General features: G+C 45.7%; 1 protein-coding gene across 3 annotated transcripts in view; it reads left to right on the forward strand.

Annotated features, from left to right (window-relative positions):
- mast4 (microtubule associated serine/threonine kinase family member 4) overlaps positions 1-16372 on the forward strand; it is a 175303-nt gene that overhangs the window by 45334 nt on the left and 113597 nt on the right. The gene's annotated exons all lie outside the window — the stretch shown is intronic.

Genomic DNA, 16372 nt, shown 5'->3' on the forward strand with positions numbered 1-16372 from the left:
ACATCCCATGATTCCTCACTCTGTCCCCCCCATGCTTTGATGTTGAGACCAGGGTATTGTTAATCAGGTCTTTGATTGCTGTATTTATCAGAAGTTTTTGGCATACAAGCCATTCAGCATTTCAATACAATGAATACACAGCAACTGAATGTCAATCAGTAAAAATGGCAAACAAAATGTTATTTTACCTTCCTCTCAAGGTTATAGTAGTAGGGATTCATATTTTGTCAGAGCCTTAGTATTCAGGCCCTTAACGTCCCACAATCAATGCGCGGTTAAAGATGATTCCACAAAAAGAGAAAATCAAGGTGATTCTGTGAAGTGGTTTTAAAGGAGATCCGTCTGAGGTCTTGATTGTAGCAGAGATGGACTAATCCCTCAGTCTGAAATGACCCCAGTCACCAGTGACTAGTCTCACTTCGACCTTCAGCGTCAACCACCCTTTAAGTCAGATATCACCCATCTCGCCTGTGTCCTTTCAGATAACAAAACGATAGCCAGCCCAGTTTTACTTTTAATGGGAAAGGATGTCATTCCTGTCCCATTTCAAATGAGTGCGAAGTCACTGGAGGTTGAAGCTAAGCCAATTCTGTCCAGATATGAGTCACTCAGTCCAGCCCAGGGGTTTTATCTGTTGTGTTTTCACCTGGACAAATAAAAATATATATACAGCCTCTACATTGCTTTCCAACGAAGGTGCATAAACGAGTGAGAAACCAGAAATTTGAATTTCAGTTTCCATTAACTCTTGGATACAATGGAAGTTGGGCAGAAAAATACTTACAGTATTTATTAAAACCATGTGTTTCAGAGTACTTATTAAAACCATGTGTTTCAGAGTACATCTTTCATTAGTGTTTTCCCAAATCATGTCATGTCATGAGATTTTTCTTTCATCTGAATGTGGAGATTCAGAGAAGGCCCATCTGTGTGGATGTTTCTGTAAACCAAACAATTTATAGCATTACAGACAGAAGTTTGGATCTGAGCAAATATCGAACATGCTGAATGTTCAATAACAAACTAGATTGGTCCAAACACACCAAGACAGTCTGAAGAGGGCATGACAAAGCCTAGTCCCTCTCAGGAAACCAGAAAGATTTGGCAAGGGTCCTGAGATCCTCAAAAGGTTCTACAGCTGCAACATTGAGAGCATCCTGACCGGTTGCATCACTGCGTGGTACGGCAATTGCTCAGCCTCCGACCGCAAGGCACTTCAGAGGGTAGTGCGTACGGCCCAGTATATCACTGAGGCAAAGCTGCCTGCCATCCAGGACCTCTACACCAGGCGGTGTCAGAGGAAGGCCCTAAAAATGGTCAGACTCCAGCCGCCCCAGTCATAGACTGTTGTCCCTACTACCGCATGGCAAGCAGTCCCGGAGTGCCAAGTCTAGGACAAAAAGGCTTCTCAACAGTTTTTACCCCCAAGCCATAAGACTCCTGAACAGGTAACCAAATGGTAACCTGGACTATTTGCATTGTGTGTCCCCCCAACCCCTCTTTTACGCTGCTGCTACTCTCTGTTTATCTTATATGCATAGTCACTTTTAACTATCCATTCATGTACATACTACCCAAATTGCCCCGACCAACCAGTGCTCCCGCACGTTGGCTAACCGGGCTATCTGCATTGTGTCCCACCCGCCAACCCGTATTTTACGCTACTGCTACTCTCTGTTCATCATATATGCATAGTCCCTTTAACCATACCTACATGTAGATACTACCTCAATAAGCCTGACTAACAGCTGTCTGTATATAGCCTTGCTACTCTTTTTTTCAAATATCTTTTTACTGTTTTATTTCTTTACTTACCTACACACACACATCCCTTTTTTTCTGCGCCATTGGTTAGAGCCTGTAAGTAAGCATTTCACTAAGGTTGTATTCGGCGCAGGTGACAAATAAACGTTGATTTGATGTTTCTCAACACGGGGGGGCGCCAGTGTGCTGTTTGGAGTTTGCCAGCAGACACTCATTGTTTGAGGTGCATGCATATCAGAGCCTTGATGAACACATGGGTCTTTGTGAATGAGATTCTATGTGCTTCTTCAATATAGAGTGTTATGTGGACACATGAAAAACAAACAAGTATTCTCTATGTATATTAATTGAAAGAGTATTCAAACAGTATTTGAGTATTTGGCAAAGGGATGTATAAACATCCTGTACACATGCCTGATCTTGGCTTTTTCCAAACACAATCTAACAAATAATCAATGTAAATAATTAAGATATTGAGTAAAAGTTCAACAGGACTTTACCCAAAGACATTGAACCCATAAGAACCCAAAGACACAGAACCCATAAGAACCCAAAGACACAGAACCTGTAAGAACCCAAAGACCTTGAACCCACTAAAGATCTCATGGCATTTATCACCCTCGTTGCTGAAAAAAATATGTTCTCAGTCAACTTACCTGGTAAAATAATTGTCAATAAAAATACAAAAGATCACAGTATGGTCAATGTTTGATCCTCATAGTGTTTCCCAATCCTGGGTTCTGGGGACCCAACACCTTAATTGTCAGTCAATCAGTTGAATCATTTGGGTTAGTGCTGGTTTGGTAAACTGTCATAATATCTGTTCCCCGTCATATCATGCTATCAGATCCACATTAATATCAGGTCCCCAATGCATCTGGTCTCCAGAAAGTCTCCATGAGGTCATGCCCCCTCCCCAGAGGTGAGTGTGGAGTGGTGGGTGAAGAGCCTCCCTGGAGACTGCCACATCTTATTAGATTCTCCTCAGACCCTGTAAACAGGAGCCCAGACACCATGTAGCAAGGGCTGATTGAAATGAATGATTGCTGAGGCAAGGGTCAATGCAGCACAAACAGAAAGTCATTACACAGGGCTGAGATAGGAGCCGCCTTCTCATCTATTGTTTCTCATGGGTGGCTTATTTGTGCTTGCGCCGGTTTACGTGGTCATCTTTGTATGTGTGTATGAATATTTGTGTGCATGTTGAGGGTTGTATATCTGCATGTTATTAGGTATGTATTTGTATAACTGTCAGTGATCTGTGTTGTCTGATTGGTGTGTAGCTTGAGGTATCAGTCCAGGGCACGACTGATGGTAATGTTTATCCTTATCGGTCTGTTTGCATGCCTCTGTGTCTCCCTAGCCCCCCTGAAGAAATTAAATGCTGCTCGCCACTGCTTACACAGTCCGGTGTGGACGCGTCGAATCGCTGATGCATGGCCACATCCTAATAGCATCTTTTAGAGTGGATAGTACTGTAGTAAATTCTCAGGTGAACGCCATCTCTAGAGTCATGGTATTATTTTATCTGGAAACTGGGTGCATAATAAATGCTGGTGATTCATATTTGACCCTGAGAGAACAGTCTGTGTACAGTACTGTTGTCAGGGACAGTTGTTTTGTTTTTTATTTTCGTGTTTGTCAGGGACCATGCACAACTTGCTGCACCTGAGATGGCTTTCTGTGGGACCAGATGATTGTGGATCATTGCTACAGAATTCCAGATCACAATGTCTGAAAAGTAGGAAAATTATTAACCAGGTTGCTATTGGTAAATAAAAAGGGTGCTCAATGACTTACTTGGATTGTAAGAGGTATATTAGAATATGCATTCTCAGTCGGCAGGTATCCTGAGTTTTGGGGACTTGGAATCACAGTTTAAAAACTAATCAATCTCATATGAAAAGCTGTCTTTGTTCCATCAAATGAAACATTTCACTGCAGCATTGGGCTGTTTAGCCCCAGGGACCATGTTACACAATTTTTATATATGAAAAAACACATTAGCCTTCTCAAAATCCTCTTCTGTTCTTTTGGAAGATCCTGTCAGGGCTGTCCATGTCAGCTTTATATGTATCCAATCTCTATATAGGCTTTGGCCCATGGATCTCATGCTAAATTGTAATATTCTTAGGAGAATACAAATTATCATCAGAATCATTAGAATTATTAATTCATTACGGCGGGGTTCTCAAAAGGGTCATAGGAGTTTGAAGCAAGAGTTGAAACCGGTTCAGCTAACAAAACTGGAAAAAATATATATAAAAATATATATATATATTTATTTATTTATTTATTTGAGAACCTAAAATCGGAACCATGAATGAAAGTAATCTTTACTGTCCTGAGCAGAACAGTTATTTTAAAAGCATGGGAACCGGTTAATGTTTTATGTTCTGGGCATTTTTTCTTCAGCCCTACACAAAACGCAAACAAATGACCTATGCAAAGCCCTCACTGTCTGCCTGCCAGAAAATCTTTGTCAGTGTGTGTGCCAGGGTTTCCGTTAAGTAATGTGACCGGGAAGATTTCAATTTGCCGGGCATTGGAGAATTTTGCTGGACATTCAGAAATTGCCTGGTGCAGCCAGCACCATCGGTAAATTAGGAGTATTGGCCAAATGAGCCACATTTACATGTCCTTTAACCGCCTATAACAAAAACACTTCCTTCTGTTTCGATGTGTAGAATATGTAAAACTTTATGGCCTATTATTTGTGTTTTCTGTTTTCCTAAAACAATACAGTATGTCAACATCACTGTTAAGCTGTCAGAGATTTGAGCACTAAATGCATCAGGGCTTTGGCTGCATAGACCTATAGGCTTAGGTGTCCACTGTATACAGTGGAATGTATCATTCCATGAGACTGACCAGGTAAATCTAGGTGAAAGCTATGGTCCCTTATTGATGTTACTTGCTAAAGCCACTTCAATCTGTGCAGATGAAGGGGAGACGGGTTAAAGAAGGATTTTTAAACAGTGAAACAATTGAGACAAGGATTGTGGAAGTGTGCCATTCGGAGGGTGGATGGGCAATATTTGAATGTGATATGGTAGTAGGTGTCAGGCGCACTGGTTTGAGTGTGTCATAACGCTGCTGGGTTTTTGAAGCTCAACAGTTTCCCGTGTGTATCAAGAATGGTCCACCACCCAAACGACATCTAGCAACTTTGGAGACATGGGGGCCAGCATGCTTGTGGAGTCCATGCCCTGACAAACTGAGGCTGTTCTGAGTGCAATAAGAGACACATTCTATGTTTAAAGGCACTTAAATATTGTCTTGCCCATTCACCCTCTGAATGGCATGCAACTCAATATTAGAAAGGTGTTCTTAATGTTTCGTGCACTCTGTATATACAGTACCAGTCAAAAGTTTGGAAACTCCCAAGGTTTTTCTTTATTTTTACTATTTTCTACATTGTAGAATAATAGTGAAGACATCACAACTATGAAATAACACATATGGAACCATGTAGTAACCAAAAAAGTGTTAAACAAATATATTTTATATTCTTAAAAGTAGCCACCCTTTAAGTTGATTGACAGCTTTGAAAGCTCTTGGCATTCTCTCAACCAGCTTCACCTGGAATGCTTTTCCATCAGTCTTGAAGGAGTTTCCACATGCTGAGTACTGCTTTTCCTTCACTCTGCAGTCCAACTCATCCCAAACCATCTCAATTAGGTTGAGGTCGGCTGATTTTGGAGGCCAGGTCATCTGATGCAGCACTCATCACTCTCCTTGGTCAAATGCAATCGTTCATTGGATCATACTAAAACTTTTCACATACACTGCTGCCATCTAGTGGCCAATATCTAAATTGCACCTGGGCTGGAACACTGCATTATGGCCTTTCTCTTGCGTTTCAAAATGATGGTACGAAAAAAATACAAAAGTTGTTTTTTTCTTTATCTTTTACCAGATCTGTTATATTCTCTTACATTACTTTCACATTTACACAAACTTCAAAGTGTTTCCTTTCAAATGGTAGCAAGAAAATGCATATCCTTGCTTCAGGGCCTGAGCTACAGGCAGTTAGATTAGGGTATGTCATTTTAGGTGAAAATGTAAAGAAATGGGCTGATCCTTAAGAGGTGAAGCTCTACTCTGCGTCTCATAATGACACGGCGGTTGAAACCAAAAATCTCACATTTGGACTCATCAGACCAAAGGACAGATTTCCACCTGTCTGCTGTCCATTGCTTGTGTTTCTTGGCCCATGCAAATCTCTTATTGTTATTGGTGTCCTTTTAGTAGTGGTTTCTTTGCAGCAATTTGACCATGAAGGCCTGATTCATGCGGTCTCCTCTGAACAGTTGATGTCTGTTACTTGAACTCTGTAAGCATTTATTTGGGCTGCAATATCTGAGGCCGCTAACTCGAACAAACTTCTCTTCTGCAGAGGTAACTCTTGGTCTTTATTTCCTGTGTCGGTCCTCATGAGAGCCAGTTTCATCATAGTGCTTGATGGTTTTTGCGATCACATTTCACTTTGGATTTATTAACTACAAAATGGTAATATGGCTTTTTAATTTTTTTATTCTGGTGCTGCTCGGCCAGAAAACAAAGGAACTAAACTCTTTTTGCGTTTAAACCGGTTGAACTTTATTTTGCTTGTCGGAACAGTGCAGAACGGGGGGGAAAAAATGTTTCTGTTCAGAACGAAACGATTGAACAATTATTTCTGTTCCAATCCCTGGTTCAAAGTGCTACAGTAAGTTTTAACATGAGAAGCTCAGCAAGGCGTCTCTTATGAACACTTCCCATCATTCCTCACTCACTCAGATGGCCTTTGGATATCTTTGGTCACATCGAGCCCAGAACTCATTAAACCTTGCTCTTAATTACGCCAATTAGCAACAGCATTATAGAACAGTGGTCTTGTTGTCTGGTAATGGAAGGCAGCCAACACTGACAGTGCTGTACCAATGGTAGCATGTTGGTGTTTGAGACAATAAAACCTCAGCCGTTTGAGATATGCTCTTGGCCTGGCGGATTAGTGTTTGAGGAGGAGGTTGTTTTTGCCTTTTGCTTCAGTTTGAGAGATGATTGAAATGTGTGATAATGACGCTGTGTTTGTGCTAATAATTAACATGCATTATCCCTACTCTCAATATTGTTGTTATTGTACAGCAGTGATTTTGGAAGGCAACTCCTCAAGCTCTTCTCTGTTTGTATTCAAGCACCTGTTTCCCAGTGGATCCTGGTTGATATTCCTTCAAAGGCAGATTTCCTATCAGGAGCTGAATTTTGCATCAGCTCTGTAAAATGTTCCCTGAGCTTACCTTGAAGTATGGCAGGTAATTAACTCAATAATTTACTCATTATATCCGCAGTTTTTCCTTGGCATTCACTGGTACGGTGGTATTAGCTTTCAATATATCATCTTCCTGAGTGTGTCTGTCACTTTCATTGAGCCACACTAGAAATATGTCACCTACGCTCAGTCTGGCCCGTCTTCCTCACCTCCCAGCCCCCCAGTGCCAGCTCTACCATGATCTCCCTCTATCAACCATGCCTTGTCCCCCCCTCGCTTCGCAGGTCTGCTGTTATTGCTTTCTCTCTTTTCTCCTCCTTCATGCTTTTCCGTCATGCACCCGGGTGTGCAGGTCTCCTTCCCTTTTCGCATCCCTGTTGACCATGATTAGGTTTGACAGGAAATCAATAGGTTTCTCCTGGCCTGAAATGGAGATAAGATTGTCATAATCCTGATGTTGTGGCTGTGTGGACTGGAATTCTCCTTCATTATTGTAGTCACTGATGTCCTTTGGAGATATCATTTCTCCTGCATTGGGTCTGCAGAGGTGATGTCAGAGCCGAGATGAGTTGTATTGGACACAGTCTAAGGTGTGCTTTGTGTACAGCAGGGATCATCAACTAGATTCAGCTATGGGCCTAATTATTATAATTTTTTTTCTTGAGCGGATGGTCAGGGGGCTTGAACGTCATTCCAAAAAATGTGGATACTACTCAAACACAATTTCAAACATTGCTTACAGTATATGTGAGTGTATACAAATGTATCTCTCTATGCGTGGGGATACTTTGGAACAGATTTCCAAAATTAAAATCACTGTTTTTAGTCTCAAAACATTGAGGGCTAAATAAAGTCAGTATGCATCTCTGCTCGTATTCAAGTTGAGCTACTGAATGTTTTTTAAATGAATGCTTGTATACATGCAAACCCTAGCATGTCCTTTCAGTCCCATTCTCAAGATCACCTTCCAAGGTCATGTTAAGCCCATGACCTCACATGTCCAGTAATCTTAGAATACAGTACATTACAATTATGTGACATGTTACTGTGTGTACATACATGCACAGAGGCAGGATGTAAGTGAAAACTGTCAATTTCAATGAAGTGGATGCTGTTGAGTTCAGACCCCTGTCAAACTAATCTGCTGGGCATAATACAGTACGTTCAGAAAGTATTCAGACCCCTTGACTTTTTTCACATTTTGTTATGTTACAGCCTTATTCTAAAATTGATTAATTGTTTTTTCCTAATTTTTCATACAATACCCCATAATGACACATATATATTTTAATTAAGAATAAATCAAAGCATATTTATTTCTATAGCCCTTTGTACATCAGCTGATATCTCAAAGTGTTGTACAGAAACCCAGCCTAAAACCCCAAACAGTAAGCAATGCAGGTGTGTTGAAGCACGTTGGCTTGGAAAAACTCCCTAGAAAGGCCTAAACCTAGGAAGAAAGCCTGGTTCCTCTCTAGGTATGAGGGGTGGCCAGTCCTCTTCTGGCTGTGCCGGGTGGAGATTATAACAGAACTTGGTCAAGATGTTCAAATGTTCATAAATGACCAGCATGGTCAAATAATAGGTCTGGGACAGGTAGCACGTCCGGTGAACAGGTCAGGATTCCATAGCCACAGGCAGAACAGTTGAAACTGGAGCAGCAGCACGGCCAGGTGGACTGGGGACAGCAAGGAGTCATCATGCCAGTTAGTCCTGAGGCATGGTCCTAGGGCTCAGGTCCTCCGAGAGAATTAGAGAGCATACTTAAATTCACACAGAACACCGGATAAGACAGGAGAAGTACTCCAGATATAACAAACTGACCCTAGCCCCCGACACAAACTACTGCAGCATAAATACTGGAGACTGAGACGGGAGGGGTCAGGAGACACTGTGGCCCCATCCGATGATACCCCCGGACAGGGCCAAACAGGAAGGATATAACCCCACCCACTTTGCCAAAGCACAGCCCCCACATCACTAGAGGGATATCTTCAACCACCAACTTACCATCCTGAGACCAGGCAGAGTATAGCCCACAAAGATCTCCGCCACGGCACAACCCAAGGCGGGGGGGGGGGCAACCCAGACAGGAAGATCACGTCAGTGACTCAACCTACTCAAGTGACGCACCCCTCCTAGGAATGGCATGAATAAGAAACTGAAATATCACTTTCACATTAGTGTTCAGACCCTTTACTCATTACTTGGTTGAAGCTCCGTTGGCAGCGATATAAAGCCTCAAGATTGGCACACCTGTTTTTGGGGAGTTCTTCTCTGCAGATCCTCTCAATCTCTGTCAGGTTGGATGGGGAACGTTGCTGCTCAGCTATTTTCAGGTCTCTCCAGAGATGTTTGATCGGGTCCAAGTCTGGGCTCTGGCTAGGCCACTCAAGGGTATTCGGAGACTTGTCCCGAAGCCACTCCTGTGTTGTGTTGGCTGTGTGCTTAGGGTAAATGTTCTGTTGGAAGGTGAATCTTTACCCCAGCCTTAGGTCCTGAGTGCTCTATAGCAGGTTTTCATCAAGGATCTGTCTGTACTTTGCTCCGTTCATCCTTCCCGCGATCCTGACTAGTCTCCCTGCTGTCACTGCCATGCTTCACCGTAGGGATGGTGTCAGGTTTCCTCCAGAAGTGATGCTTGGCATTCAGTCCCAAAGAGTTCAATCTTGGTCTCATCAGACCAGAGAATCTTGGTTCTCATGGTCAGAGTACTTTAGGTACCTTTTGGCAAACTCCAATTGGGCTGTCATGTGCTTTTTACTGATTTATTGTCTTCCGTCTGGCCACTACCATAAAGGCCTGTTTGGTGGAGTGCTGCAGAGATGGTTGTCCTTCTGGAAGGTTCTCCCAGAGGAACTCTGGAGCTCTGTCAGAGTGACCATCGGGTTCTTGGTCACCTCCCTGACCAAGGCTCTTCTCCCTGATTGTGCTAGGAGTCTTGGTGGTTGCAAACTTCTTCCGTTTAAGAATGATGGAGGCCACTGTGTTCTTGGGACCTTCAATGCTGCAGATATTTTTTGGTACCCTTCCCCAGATCTGTGCCTCGACACAATCCTGTCACTGAACTCTACGGACAATTCCTTCAACCTCATGGCTTGGTTTTTGCTTTGTAAAAAGGTGTGTGCATTTTACAAATCATGTCCGATCAAGTGAATTTACCACAGGTGGACTCAATCAAGTTGTGAACGCATCTCAAGGATGATCAATTCCAACAGGATGCACCTGAGCTCAATTTTGAGTCTCATAGCAAAGGGTCTGAATACTTACGTAAGTAAGGTGTAAAAATGTCTAAACCTGTTTTCGCTTTGTCATTATGGGGTATTAAATGTGGAAGACGCATTACTGTTGAATACATTCATTTGGACATCTGACTAGGTATCCCCCTTTCCATTTTATTGTGTGTAGATTGAGGTAAACATTTAATCCATTTCACAGTAAGGTTGTAACGTAACAATGTGGAAAAAGGCAAGGGATCTGAATACTTCCCGACTGCACTGTTTCTCTGTTTTGGGATTCTAAAATGATGTTAATCCACATTTTGACATTGTGTTTCTGCTTGTGATAGAATGGGAAATGAAATGAAATGACAGGGAACACAGTCTGTACGGGACTCCTGTAGTAATCCCTGGCGGAATCAAACTGACATCCGTTTCAAATGTGTTATACATTTATCAAATATATAGTCCTTATTCCTGTAACATCACGGATCCAACTTCTGACACAAATCTACATTATTTTATTCACGAAGCATAATACAGAACAAGAAGGTTGTTTGTGATTTATTGCAACCTTGAGTTGCTTTTTGTGAGGATGTTCTTGCACCACATTGTTAAAATGAGAAGAAAGGTGTTTGTGCTTTCTGCTTGGCCTTTCAATGCTCTGACGAAGGTCAAAAGGCCAACAATAACGAAACGATTCCAAGCGTGGGCGTGTGTGAGAGTTGAATTTAATTTGAACATCTGACACACCTCTGCTGCAGATGTGTGCGAGGGCATTTCATTTTGTTGCACCACATTGCATCTTGGACTCCGCTGTGAGGGATTGGTTCTTTAAGGTGACCAAGTCTGCTTTTCTTTCCAACTGAGGGATTGACTATAGGGTTATAAGGTCATATATACTCTCACTCCAAAGGACTGGCTATATACACATATGTCAGACTGAGCTTTCCCTGTAAAGGGTCTGTTTTAGTCTTTCTTTCCCCTCTCTTTCTCCATCTATCTTTCTCCCCCCCTCTTTCTTTTTATCTTTCACTTTCTCCATCTCTTTATCTTTCTCTCTTTCTCCCCCTCCACAGGCCATGGCCCTCCTCCTCCCGCCTTAGGCCGGCAGGCGTCCTCTTGCTCCGATAAGCCCAGGCAGGGCAGAGGAGTAGCGGGGGCCTTGGGTCACTCAATCAGCTCTCACTGCAGGCTCTAAGGGCTAACTCCCGCTCAAACCCCTCTCTCTCCTCCACACTCCTACGTCCTCTCCTCCTCGCCACTCGCTGCAGGAAACGGCCTTAGCAGCCCACCTGCCGGTAGGAAATGAGACACAGGAACCCCCTGGGACTTCCTTTAGAGGCCAGCATGCGGCCAAGGGCCTCTTCCGCCCAGACCCAGTGGTAGTTGCAGTGGCTATACTCCCCACACAATGCTCTACTCTGGCTGATTTTCCAACAAGGCTTGTCCTGTAAGAGGTTGTTGAAAAGCGTATACCAGTAAAGGTTGAGTGGACTACAGATTAAACTGGTCTTAGTGAATGCGTTTCCTCTGAGTCCATTGAAGGAATTGAGCTGTCACTGCCGCTGTACCCTCCTGATTGGTTTCAGTCATTTCCTGACGGTTCATTTGAATCCCTTGCATGAGCTCAGGGTTGTGGGGATCGTCCCTCGCACGCTACATGTTTGCCTCGCCGTAGGGCCTGAACTATTTGCTTTCACTTTGCACTGCGGGGATCGTCCCTTGCATTGAATGAGACGACCTTTCGGATAGGTTTTTCCCAGCTCTTCATTCTCACTTTTAAATGGAATTTCCTTAATTGTGCCTCTAAGCAGCGGCAGACTGGGAGCAGGGAATTGGAAAAAGTAACTCGGACATAATGCAATGTTTTAATTCCCACAGGTAATCTAGGGGACATTGTTCAGAGCCAGAGAGGTGACGGGGCTAATCCACCTTCTGTTGAGGTTTGAAAGGTTGAAGAATGAATCCAAAACCAGTCCTGTTATTTTAGAGCTCTCTTCCCTCTCAATTATTTTCTCCCCTTATCAGGGACCACACAAATGACTTGCAATCCAGCTGCATTCAAACGCTGCTCTGTTCTACAGGCGGACAGAGAAGGGGAAAGTTTACAATGACGGTCACCTGTTTGACCTTCCACGCTGTTGTTTCCCCCCTCTCCTCAGCCATAGGTAGCTGATTAGCTGTCACTTGTCCATGCTCGATAACAGAAATCATTTGAGTTTGGCGGAAGACGGTGAGAATGGATGGGGCGCCACTTAATATTCAGAGGGGAGTCACAGCAAATGGAAATGAGCGAGAGACAGAGGGGAGGGGAGACAGAGAGGAGGGTAGAGGTCTGTGAAATTGCCGGATGGAATTGGCGTGATGGCAATCGTGAACCTACTTATTTCTCTTAATGCTAATCATTCAGAATGGGGCGACTGAAGTTGTGCCTGTGGCGGAGTGTAGCGTTGGAGAAGAGTCCCGGTTGGGTTACTTGCTGAGTGCCTGGGAACTGATATAACTTCTAATAGAGACAGCCAGGAAAGAAAAAACAGCAATCTGGAAAATGAGTGTAAATTGACAGTGGATATGCAGTTCCAGTGCCTTCAGAAAGTATTCATACCCCTTGACTTATTCCACATTTTGTTACGTCTCACCCATCTATACACAATACCCCATAATAACAAAGTGAAAACATGTTTTTAGACATTTTAGCAAATGTATTGAAAATAAAATACAGATGTCATTTACATTCACACCCCTTTGCTATGACTTTTCAAATTGAGCTCAGGTGCAGCCAATGTAATTTTGATCATCTTTGAGATCACTTAAACCTGTACACCTGTGGCTAATTCAATTGTTTGGACATGGTTTAGAAGAAAAAAACTCAATTTAGAATGTAATGTAACACAACAAAATGTGGGATGAGTCAAGGGGCATGATGACTACGCTATGTGCTGCAAACAGTTGGTTTCAGAGGAATTGAGTGAGGCAGTGTTGTTTTTGATAGCAGCACAGTAATAAGAAGCACTGTTGTTTCTATGGAAGGAAAGAGAAGTCCCCTATAGCCAGCTATAGCAGCGGTGCCCCACTATTGTAAATCTATTTTTTACACTTCTCTTTTCCTCCCTCTCAGCCCTTGCCTCTCCCTTGCTCTCAGCCCTTGCCTCTCCCTTGCTCTCAGCCCTTGCCTCTCCCTTGCTCTCAGCCCTTGCCTCTCCCTTGCTCTCAGCCCTTGCCTCTCCCTTGCTCTCAGCCCTTGCCTCTCCCTTGCTCTCAGCTGCAGTCTCTGTCCTCTGGACATTCTGACCTTCAGATGCGCCCCATATCTTTGGCCCAGGAGAGAGAGAACGTATGAATAATTACTCATTTAATAGCAGAGGCCAGTTAGCCACGGCTGCTCTCTGCAGATGGACAGGTGGTCAGGACAGGATAACAGCTGTATTGTTTGAATGGAGAGGAGGAGAGCAGGAGAACAATTCCTGGCAGGATATCCTCCTCTGCGTTACATGGTCACCTAGGGCGCCACAAAAACGTGGCTGTTCCGCTCGGAAAGGGCTGAGGCAGAACTAGGGCCCCCAGTCGCCTCTCAGTCCCTATGCTAAATTAGATTGGTCTCCCCTTCTCTCTCCCTCTTGGTCTCCCCCTCTGTGTCCCCCTCCCCTGTCTTCTGCCCGCGCCCCCCTTCCCTCGGTATCCCCCTTCCCTTCTGCCCGTCGTCCCCCCCTGTCTGTCCCCCTCTGTCCCCCCTGTTTGTGTGTGTGCCCCCCTCTGTCTGTGTGTGTGCCCCCTGCCCCCCCTGTCTGTCTGTCTGTCTGTGTGTGTGCCCCCTCTGTCTGTGTGTGTGCCCCCCTCTGTCTGTGTGTGTGCCCCCTCTGTCTGTGTGTCTGCCCCCCTCCTGTCTGTGTGTCTGCCCCCTCTGACTGTGTGTGTGCCCCCTCTGTCTGTGTGTGTGCCCCCCCTGTCTCTGTCTGTGTGTGTGCCCCCCTCTGTCTGTATGTGTGCCCCCCTCTGTCTCTGTCTGTGTGTGTGCCCCCTCTGTCTGTGTGTGTGCCCCCCTCTGTCTGTGTGTGTGCCCCCCTCTGTCTGTGTGTGCCCCCTCTGTCTGTGTGTGTGCCCCCTCTGTCTGTGTGTGTGCCCCCCCCTCTGTCTGTCTGTGTGTGCCCCCTCTGTCTGTGTGTGTGCCCCCCTCTGTCTGTGTGTGCCCCCCTTCTGTCTGTCTGTGTGTGTCCGCCCCCCCCTTCTGTCTGTGTGTGTTTACCTCTTCTGTCTGTGTCCCCCCTTCTGTCTGTGTCTGTGTCTGTGTGTCTCCCCCTTCTGTCCCCCTTCTGTCCGTCTGTGTCCGTCCCCCTTCTGTCCGTCTGTGTGTGTCCGTCCCCTTCTGTCTGTGTGTGTCTCCCCTTCTGTCTGTGTGTGTCTCCCCCTTCTGTCTGTGTGTGTCTCCCCTTCTGTCTGTGTGTGTGTCCCCTTCTGTCTGTCTGTGTCCGTCCCCTTCTGTCTGTCTGTGTGTGTCCGTCCCCCCTTCTGTCTGTGTGTGTCTCCCCCTTCTGTCTGTGTGTGTCTCCCCCTTCTGTCTGTGTGTGTCTCCCCCTTCTGTCTGTGTGTGTCTCCCCCTTCTGTCTGTGTGTGTGTGTCTCCCCCTTCCCCCCCCCTTCTGTCTGTGTGTCTCCCCCTTCTGTCTGTGTGTCTCCCCTGTCTGTCTGTCTGTGTGTCTGTGTGTGTCTCCCCCCTTCTGTCTGTGTCTCCCCCTTCTGTCTGTGTGTCTCCCCCCTTCTGTCTGTGTGTCTCCCCCTTCTGTCTGTCTGTGTGTCTCCCCCTTCTGTCTGTGTGTCTCCCCCCTTCTGTCTGTGTGTCTCCCCCTTCTGTCTGTGTGTGTCCCCCCTTCTGTCTGTGTGTGTGCTGTCTGTCCCCCCTTCTGTCTGTGTGTGTGTCTGTGTGTCTCCCCCTGTCTGTCTGTCTGTGTGTGTGTGTGTGTGTCTCCCCCTTCTGTGTGTGTGTGTGTGTGTGTGTGTGTGTCTCCCCCTTCTGTGTGTGTGTGTCTCCCCCCCTTCTGTGTGTGTGTGTCTCCCCCTTCCTTCTGTGTGTGTGTGTCCCCCCTTCTTCTGTCTGTGTGTGTGTGTGTGTGTGTCTCCCCTGTCTGTGTGTGTCTGTCTGTGTGTGTGTGTCTCCCCCCTTCTGTCTGTGTGTGTGTCCCCCCCTTCTGTCTGTGTGTGTGCCCCTCCTCTGTCTGTCTGTGTGTGTGTCTCCCCCTTCTGTCTGTGTGTGTGTCTCCCCCTTCTGTCTGTGTGTGTGTGTCTCCCCCTTCTGTCTGTGTGTGTGTCTGTGTGTGTGTCTCCCTGTGTGTGTGTCCCCCCTTCTGTCTGTGTGTGTGTGTCTCCCCCTTCTGTGTGTGTGTCCCCCTTCCCCCCTTCTGTCTTCTGTCTGTGTGTGTGTGTCTCCCCCTTCTGTCTGTGTGTGTCTCCCCCTTCTGTCTGTGTGTGTGTCCCCCCCCCCCTTCTGTCTGTGTGTGTGTGTCTCCCCCTTCTGTCTGTGTGTGTGTCTTCTGTCTGTGTGTGTGTGTCTCCCCCCTTCTGTCTGTGTGTGTGTGTGTCTCCCCCCCCCTTCTGTCTGTGTGTGTGTCTCCCCTTCTGTCTGTGTGTGTGTGTCCCCCCTTCTGTCTGTCTGTCTGTGTGTGTGTCTCCCCTGTGTGTCTCCCCCTTCTGTCTGTGTGTCTCCCCCTTCTGTCTGTGTGTCTCCCCTGTCTGTGTGTGTGTGTGTCTTCTGTCTGTGTGTCTCCCCTGTCTGTGTGTGTGTCTCCCCTGTCTGTGTGTCTCCCCCTTCTGTCTGTCTGTGTGTCTGTCCTGTGTGTGTGTGTCCCCCCTTCTGTCTGTGTGTCTCCCCCTGTCTGTGTGTCCCCCCTTCTGTCTGTGTGTCTCCCCCTTCTGTCTGTGTGTGTGTCTCCCCCTTCTGTCTGTGTGTCTCCCCCTTCTGTCTGTGTGTGTGTGTCTTCTGTCTGTGTGTGTGTCCCCCTTCTGTCTGTGTGTGTCCCCCCTTCTGTCTGTGTGTCTCCCCCTTCTGTCTGTGTGTCTCTGTCCCCCTTCTGTCTGTGTGTGTCCTCCCCCCTTCTGTCTGTGTGTGTGTGTCTGTGTGTGTGTCCCCCTCTGTCTGTGTG

The sequence above is a fragment of the Oncorhynchus tshawytscha genome, linkage group LG20 (assembly GCF_018296145.1).
Source record: "Oncorhynchus tshawytscha isolate Ot180627B linkage group LG20, Otsh_v2.0, whole genome shotgun sequence".
NCBI lineage: Eukaryota > Metazoa > Chordata > Actinopteri > Salmoniformes > Salmonidae > Oncorhynchus > Oncorhynchus tshawytscha.